This window comes from Zingiber officinale, chromosome 1A, assembly GCF_018446385.1.
Source record: "Zingiber officinale cultivar Zhangliang chromosome 1A, Zo_v1.1, whole genome shotgun sequence".
Taxonomy (NCBI): domain Eukaryota; kingdom Viridiplantae; phylum Streptophyta; class Magnoliopsida; order Zingiberales; family Zingiberaceae; genus Zingiber; species Zingiber officinale.
Genome location: NC_055987.1, coordinates 102746438 through 102756113, shown reverse-complemented (window position 1 = coordinate 102756113; position 9676 = coordinate 102746438). Strand labels below are relative to the sequence as shown.

The 9676-nt window shown below is 38.9% G+C and overlaps 1 long non-coding RNA gene across 1 annotated transcript; it reads right to left on the bottom strand.

Annotated features, from left to right (window-relative positions):
• Positions 1-281: 281 nt before the first annotated feature.
• LOC122008054 lies at positions 282-1081 on the bottom strand. The gene is made up of 3 exons (XR_006119179.1): positions 935-1081; positions 663-833; positions 282-341 (listed from the first exon to the last, which is right to left on the bottom strand). It is a non-coding gene; the product is annotated as an uncharacterized LOC122008054 (long non-coding RNA).
• Between the last annotated feature and the right edge of the window lie 8595 nt (positions 1082-9676).

Below are 9676 nucleotides of genomic sequence, written 5' to 3'. Positions count from 1 at the left end.
CAAGTGTGTACCACTGGAAGAAGTATCAAATAGAAGGTACACCAATCAAATAGGGTATCCAATAAACCCTAGATCCAGAACATATCATAGCATGTGGTTGGTTCACTACCTAAAGCATATGTGATCAGGTAGATATCATGCAGTGCAGCATAAATAAACAAACAAACATGTAACTAATCATGTAGCGACTAACCGAAACAAACAGATAACACAATTATTGTTATATGTTAAACATATTATCATGCATATCAAAAGACATAAGTCAAAGTACCCGCCTCCAATAAAGTGGTCCAAATCCGGTAATCAAAATACTCGTCGAGATACCGTCCCGAATCAAAGTCCTGTGTCGAACATATAGACATATTTTATTTAGCTATAATTCAAATGAATTTAAATAGCTTAATAAAATCCACGAAACTAATATCAGGGAAAGCCCTAATTAACATCACCAATTGCCTACCCAAAATTAATTCTAACCATTGACTAAGGTTAATGGTCTTAACCCTAATCGTTCCATTAGATTCATTTAAAACCCAACTCAATCTACAATAAGGATCCGCCATCAATGTATCATCCTATAACCAAATTATGTATGTATCATTTCATACCTAAACAACATGTATCAAAAGTGTGCCAACTCAATCCATAAACTAAACCCTTACCTTACTGCCGCTGGACCAAGATGCTGCTGGAAAACAAAACTTATTGCTAACAAAGATAAATTGCTGCGGTAAATCAAAGGGTTGCTTAACCACAGTCGCTATGGCTCAATAACAAGGATCGTTGCTGCTGAAGCTTTAAAAGTTTTGCTGCTAAAATCCACTTCACAGATTCTGTCCAGAACAGAATCAAGAACGATCAACCATTAGTTGAGAATGATTTACACTATTCAAATCAAGAACAGAAAATGGAAAATTCGACATTCCAAACTTACCTCAACCGAAACCTAGGACACCGAAGAAGGCTCGGCCAAATTTAAACCAGACACGGCACAATAAAGGAAGAAATGGTGCTCTGCCGTGGGGAGAAAGGGAGGCTCGGTCGCCGGCACAGAGAATCGGAGAGGGGCAATGGCGCTAGGTTAAACCTAGTGTCCGGCGAGGTCTCGGGAAGAAGAAAAGAGGGAGTCGCGGTGGCCGGTGGATCGTGTGCGGCGGCTAAACCGTGCGGCGTCGGTTAGGGCTTGAGAGGGTGCGGCGGCGTCGGGGAAATAGGGAAGAGATGCGGGGGATGGCTCGGGTTCGGCGACAAAAGAAAACGAAAGAAATAAAGAAAATAAAAAGGAAAAAGATATATATAAATATAATCTTTTCCTCGCTTAAATCGGGTAGCCTAAACAGGCTTTTCCGGACCCCATTTTTATCCCCGTCAACTCATCCGTACGAGCTCCGAAAAATTCCCAAAAAATCTCCAAAAATTTCGGAAAATTCCCTTATTAATAATCGTCATTTTTTCGGTATTTTACATTCTCCCCCACTAATAAAAATTTGGTCCCCAAATTTCAGTATCTACCATCAGCAAGTACTAATAACAAATAATAATAATAAATGTTGAACGGTAAATAAACTCACATACCTCAAGTGAAAAGATGGGGATATCGAGCTCGGATCGTATCCTCAAGCTCCCAAGTAGCCTCCTCGTCTGAATGATGCTGCCATCCGACTTTAACCAGCCGGATGGTCTTGTTCCGCAACTGACGCTCTTTCCGGTCAAGAATCCGTACCGGAATCTCCTCATATGTAATGTCAGGCTGAACTGGAACTGGAATATCTGCCAGCACATGCGTCGGGTCGGGCACGTATCTCCGCAGCATAGATACGTGGAATACATCGTGGATGCCTGCCAGGGACGGTGGTAGTGCCAGCCGGTAAGCTACCGCTCCGATCCTCTCCAAGATCTCGAAAGGACTAATGTACCGCGGAGCTAGCTTACCTCTGAGGCTAAATCTCTTCACCCCTTTCGTGGGTGGAACTCGCAGAAATACATGGTCGCCAACAGAGAATTCTAGTGGTCTGCGTCTCCGATCAGCATAACTCTTCTGGCGGTCCTGTGCCTCTGACATCCTCCGTCTGATAGTACAGACCAACTCTGCATCCTGCTTAGCTATATGAGGTCCCAACATCTGGGCCTCTCCAACCTCATCCCAGAGGACGGGTGTCCGACAAGGTCTACCATACAATGCTTCAAACGGTGCCATATGGATAGCCGAATGAAAGCTGTTGTTGTAAGCAAACTCTACCAACGGCAGATGGTCCTCCCAACGGCCTCTGAAATCTATAACACATGACCTCAGCAGGTCCTCTAAAGTCTGAATGGTCCGCTCTGACTGTCCATCTGTCTGTGGATGGAAAGCTGTACTAAGTCGGAGCTGTGTGCCCAAGGCCTGCTGCAGACTCTGCCAGAAACGAGACGTAAACCGTGGATCTCTATCCGAAATGATACTCAACGGAACACCATGTAGTCTGATGATCTCCCGGCAATACAGATCTGCCAATCGATCCAGGGGATCAGTCCTCCGGATCGCTAAGAAATGCGCGGATTTGGTTAATCGATCAACGATTACCCAAATCGCGTCATGACCTCGTCGTGTCCTCGGCAATCCTACCACAAAGTCCATGGTAATGTGATCCCACTTCCACTCAGGAATAGGAATCCGCTGAAGTAATCCTGCAGGTCTCTGATGCTCAGCCTTCACCTGCTGACAGACAAGACATCTAGCTACGAAATCCGCGATGTCTTTCTTCATACTGTTCCACCAGTAGGAACGTCTCAAGTCTCGATACATACGGGTTCCGCCTGGATGGATCGCAAATCGAGAGCGGTGTGCCTCCTGAAGTAGCTCCTGTAAGACCGGATGAGACTGAGGTACGCATAATCTGCCTCGGAAGTATATAACACCCTCCTCGTCTCGTGTAAACTCGGTCTGCTGCCCGGAAGCTATCTGACTGCCAATGAACTGACAATGCTGATCACCAGCCTGAGCCTCTCGGATCTTCGTCCTGATCGACGACTGAGCAACCATGGTAACCAGAATACCCTGCTCTGTAGATCCCTGCTCCTCAAGGTCTAACTCAGAAAAACTCTGAATCAAGTCTGTGACTGAAGTCCGGTGGCAAGACAAAGTCCCTCTGGACTTCCTGCTGAGTGCATCGGCAACCACATTAGCTTTCCCCGGGTGGTTGCTAATGGTACAATCGTAGTCCTTAAGGAACTTCATCCATCTCCTCTGTCGGAGATTAAGCTCCTTCTGAGTGAAAATGTATTTGAGACTCTTATGATCAGTAAGAATCTCAAATGTAATACCGTACAAATGATGTCGCCATAACTTCAGAGCAAAAATGGTGGCAGCTAACTCCAAGTCATGAACTGGGTAGTTCTTCTCATGCTCCTTCAACTGACGAGAAGCATAAGAGACTACTCTGCCGTGCTGCATCAGAACAGCACCCAAACCCTGAAGAGACGCGTCGGTGTAAAGTACAAATCCATCCTCTCCAGAAGGTAAAACCAAAACTGGAGCCGACACTAATCTCCGCTTCAGCTCCTGAAAGCTGGTCTCGCAATCCTTGGACCACGTGAACTTCACGCCCTTCCTGGTAAGGCGTGTCAGCGGCATAGCAATACGCGAGAAACCCTCGACAAAACGTCGGTAATACCCGACAATTACGGATCTCCTGAACTGACTTCGGCTGCTCCCAACTGGTGACAGCCTCGATCTTCTGAGGATCAACTGAAATACCTCTACTAGAAACCACGTGTCCCAGAAAACCGACTGAGGATAGCCAGAACGCACACTTGCTGAACTTCGCGTACAGCTGATGTCGTCGAAGAATCTCCAAGACTATGCGAAGATGCTGTGCATGCTCCTCCTCGGAACGAGAATAGACCAATATGTCATCAATGAAAACGATAACAAACTGATCCAGATACTCCAGAAAGATGCGGTTCATCAAGTCCATAAACACCGCTGGAGCATTGGTAAGCCCAAATGGCATTACCAAAAACTCATAATGGCCGTATCGAGTACGGAAAGCTGTCTTCTGAATATCTGAGTCTCTGACTCTCAGCTGATGATATCCGGATCGCAGATCAATCTTAGAATACACTGATGTACCTCTGAGCTGATCAAACAAATCCTCGATCCGTGGTAAAGGATATTTATGTAACACCCCACCCTTCTCGCTACTAGTCTGCGAGGGCGGAGCGTTACTGGACTACTACCTTTACTAAACTATCCTTGTTCACATATTGATAGTAATTCCTAAAACTCTCAAAGAACTCAAAAGTTACAATTAACTAGCAGCGGAAGACTAAATGACTCATCTAATACATTCTACTCAACTCTTTGTTAATAAATTCTTATGCTAAATCCCAAGGCTTCTATAGTCCTGGCATCACACATCCTTCGAACACCTCCTTGTCGCCTTCCTTTCTATATCTTTTCTTTTCCTATATCTGCAGTAAGAGGAAGTGTAGTCTATAAGCAAAATTTGCTTAGTAAGCGCTATCTAACTCACAAAATCTCGATATGCATGAGGATATATTGAAATCTAAAACTGAATGCTCAAAAGGAAATCTACTCATGCTCATCTACTAGTGAAAGAAACATACTGAAAGGCTAAACATGTAGAGTAAATCTATATAATCATGCTAGCATAAAGAACTAAGCTTACTTTATTCTAAACGCCTTCTGAATCTTATTTCACTTGTTTAAAGACTTATTCTTTAAATACTTTATACTTATGTAAAACTTGCTTTACTTGTTCAAAAACTTATACTTATAATACTTCAAAATAATAATCAACTTCTTCTTGGGCCCTGGCAACTGTTCTTTCTATGCGCCCATCCCTAACTTGACCCTATGGTCGCTAGTCCCGAATCTAGTAGGGTACTACTAGGTTATCTAAACCTAGGGACGACTATGGAGCCCAACCCAAGGACAGAGAGTCCAACACAAGTAAAATACTTGTTATCTTTTAATACTTCTATATAATGCCTCAGCATTTTCTTTAGCACCTTGTGTGCCTAAAACCCCTAAAGTCTTGACTTTGGGATCTACTTAAGGCCTCGGCCTTTTCTTTTTCTTCTTTAACTTTCTTATACTTTTCTTTAAAAGAATGCTTCTTACAAAACTGAAATGTTTAAACAAATTCTAACACTAAAATGCTTAAACAAAATCTGCATACAAGTTTAAACAGAAATCTGCATATTAAGCTTAACTAAAATCTGCATTGCTTATCTAAAATGATACTAAGCTTATTAAAATCTGCATACTATGCTAGTCAAAATTCTGCATACTATACTAATCAAGATTCTACATTCTATGCTACACTATTTCTGCATACTATGCAAACATAAATTCTGCACTATAATACTTAACCAAACTGCACTATAATCTTTTTCTTTAAAAATTGTATTATAAGTTCCACAAAAAATCTGCACTACAAGTTCCACCAAAAATCTGTACTATAAATTCCACCAAAAATCTGCACTACAAGTTCCACAAAAAATGTGCACTATAGATTTTAAAGAAATCTGCACCATAAGCTCTTATGAAATCTACACTACAAGCTCTAAAGAAATCTGCTCGAAAGAAATCTGCATTTTAAGCTCTAAGAAATCTGCACTACAAGCTTAATTAAAATATGCACTATAAGCCTACATAAAAATCTGCACTATAAGCTTAATTAAAATCTGCACTATAGGCTTAATTAAAAATCTGCACTATAAGCTTAATTAAAATCTGCACTATAGGCTTAATTAAAATCTGCACTATAAGCCTAATTAAAAATCTGCATTATAGACTTAATTAAAATCTGCACTATAGTCTTAATTAAAATCTGTACTATAAGCCTATATAAAAATCTGCACTATAAGCTTAATTAAAATCTGCACTATAGGCTTAATTAAAAATCTGCACTATAAACGCTTCTCATGCTTCGAATTCAAGAAGAACAAAGGTCCGAAACTACTCCTACTGCAGGTGAGAAGCACTTACCTTGATTCTTGGACACACAACCGAACAAAAAGGGCATCTAGGACCTTGGCCGCTCGCCGGAGATGATACCCTAACTCCCTTTCATTTTCTGCCCGAGCTCCGCCGTCGTACGCAGAAGAGAAGGAGAGAATGGTTTAAGTCACGGGAAAACAGAACATCAACTTATCCCCTTTTATAATCTAATATTCTGTTAATTATCTTAGATAAATTTGCTACTTTTTGTAAACAAACAAATCCAACATCAACTTATCCCTTTTATAATCCAATATTCTGTTAATTATCTTAAATAAATTCGCTACTTTTTCTAAACAAATAAATCCAACATCAACTTATCCCTTTTACAATATTCTGTTAACTATTTTAAATAAATTCGCTACTTTTTCTAAACAAACAAATCCAAGATCAACTTATCCCTTTTATAATCTAATATTCTGTTAACTATCTTAAATAAATTCGCTATCTTTTCTAAACAGAAAAATCCGTTTGCACACTTTGTCAGCCGGGTTTTCACCGAGTCAAAGGTCATGGGTTCAATTCTCGGCTTGGACATTTTTTTGTCGAAACTTCCTTCGTTTTGTAAAAATACCAAACGACCTCCAAAAATTACATAAAAATACTTTAAAAATTTCTAAAAATCCCTAGAATATTTCTATAGAATTTTTAAATATTTTTAAATTACTTTTAGGACTCTAATTGAGGAAATTTGGGGCGTTACAATTCTCCCTACCTTATAAAAAGTTCGTCCTCGAATTTAGAATAATTCTGGATATCTCTGTCTCATACTGTCCTCACGCTCCTAAGTAACTTCCTCGTGCTTCTGGTTCTAAATGACTTTCACTAATGGTACTCTTTGTTCCTTAGTCTCTTAACTTCTCGGTCCTCTATTATTCATATCGTATCGTACCCATTAGGGGTCCTTGGAAGGCTTGATATCTTCTCTATCCTTTCTAAACATACTTATGTATATGAATATAAGAGAAACAAAACTTCTATCTTACTAAAGTGCATATAAGTAATTACTCCATACTGCAAATAATAAAGAAAGCATAAAAGGAAAACTTAAATACTTTCTTACTTGAAGACGGCAAAGATGGTGCTGATGTGTGATGCTGGAGAATAGGAACTGCTCTGATACCAACTGTAACACCCCACCCTTCTCGCTACTAGTCTGCGAGGGCGGAGCGTTACTGGACTACTACCTTTACTAAACTATCCTTGTTCACATATTGATAGTAATTCCTAAAACACTCAAAGGACTCAAAAGTTACAATTAACTAGCAGCGGAAGACTAAATGACTCATCTAATACATTCTACTCAACTCTTTGTTAATAAATTCTTATGCTAAATCCCAAGGCTTCTATAGTCCTGGCATCACACATCCTTCGAACACCTCCTTGTCGCCTTCCTTTCTATATCTTTTCTTTTCCTATATCTGCAGTAAGAGGAAGTGTAGTCTATAAGCAAAATTTGCTTAGTAAGCGCTATCTAACTCACAAAATCTCGATATGCATGAGGATATATTGAAATCTAAAACTGAATGCTCAAAAGGAAATCTACTCATGCTCATCTACTAGTGAAAGAAACATACTGAAAGGCTAAACATGTAGAGTAAATCTATATAATCATGCTAGCATAAAGAACTAAGCTTACTTTATTCTAAACGCCTTCTGAATCTTATTTCACTTGTTTAAAGACTTATTCTTTAAATACTTTATACTTATGTAAAACTTGCTTTACTTGTTCAAAAACTTATACTTATAATACTTCAAAATAATAATCAACTTCTTCTTGGGCCCGGCAACTGTGCTTTTTCTTTTGTAACGACCCGACCCATTCGGCGGCCCATTTGGCGGCCCATTTGGCGACCCTATGGTCGTCGACCGTCGACCGTCGGCCGAGCCGTTACTACTAGGTTATCTAAACCTAGGGACGACTATGGGAGCCCAGCCCAAGGACAGAGAGTCCAGTACAGTGCCACTGATAAAAGTAAAATACTTGTTATCTTTTAATACTTCTATATAATGCCTCGGCATTTTCTTTAGCACCTTGTGTGCCTAAAACCCCTAAAGTCTTGACTTTGGGATCTACTTAAGGCCTCGGCCTTTTCTTTTTCTTCTTTAACTTTCTTATACTTTTCTTTAAAAGAATGCTTCTTACAAAACTGAAATGTTTAAACAAATTCTAACACTAAAATGCTTAAACAAAATCTGCATACAAGTTTAAACAGAAATCTGCATATTAAGCTTAACTAAAATCTGCCTATTAAGCTTATCTAAAATCTGCATACTAAGCTTATCTAAAATCTGCATACTATGCTAGTCAAAATTCTGCATACTATACTAATCAAGATTCTACATTCTATGCTACACTATTTCTGCATACTATGCAAACATAAATTCTGCACTATAATACTTAACCAAACTGCACTATAATCTTTTTCTTTAAAAATTGCATTATAAGTTCCACAAAAAATCTGCACTACAAGTTCCACCAAAAATCTGTACTATAAATTCCACCAAAAATCTGCACTACAAGTTCCACAAAAAATGTGCACTATAGACTTTAAAGAAATCTGCACCATAAGCTCTTATGAAATCTACACTACAAGCTCTAAAGAAATCTGCTCGAAAGAAATCTGCATTTTAAGCTCTAAGAAATCTGCACTACAAGCTTAATTAAAATATGCACTATAAGCCTACATAAAAATCTGCACTATAAGCTTAATTAAAATATGCACTATAAGCCTACATAAAAATCTGCACTATAAGCTTAATTAAAATCTGCACTATAGGCTTAATTAAAAATCTGCACTATAAGCTTAATTAAAATCTGCACTATAGGCTTAATTAAAATCTGCACTATAAGCCTAATTAAAAATCTGCATTATAGACTTAATTAAAATCTGCACTATAGTCTTAATTAAAATCTGTACTATAAGCCTATATAAAAATCTGCACTATAAGCTTAATTAAAATCTGCACTATAGGCTTAATTAAAAATCTGCACTATAAACGCTTCTCATGCTTCGAATTCAAGAAGAACAAAGGTCCGAAACTACTCCTACTGCAGGTGAGAAGCACTTACCTTGATTCTTGGACTCACAACCGAACAAAAAGGGCATCTAGGACCTTGGCCGCTCGCCGGAGATGATACCCTAACTCCCTTTCATTTTCTGCCCGAGCTCCACCGTCGTACGCAGAAGAGAAGGAGAGAATGGTTTAAGTCACGGGAAAACAGAGCATCAACTTATCCCCTTTTATAATCTAATATTCTGTTAATTATCTTAGATAAATTTGCTACTTTTTGTAAACAAACAAATCCAACATCAACTTATCCCTTTTATAATCCAATGTTCAGTTAATTATCTTAAATAAATTTGCTACTTTTTCTAAACAAACAAATCCAACATCAACTTATCCCTTTTATAATATTCTGTTAACTATCTTAAATAAATTCGCTACCTTTTCTAAACAAACAAATCCAAGATCAACTTATCCCTTTTATAATCTAATATTTTGTTAACTATCTTAAATAAATTCGCTACCTTTTCTAAACAGAAAAATCTGTTTGCCCACCTGGTCAGTCGTGTTTTGACCGAGTCAAAGGTCACGGGTTCTATTCTCGGCTTGGACATTTTTTTGTCGAAACTTCCTTCGTTTAATAAAAATACCAAACGACCT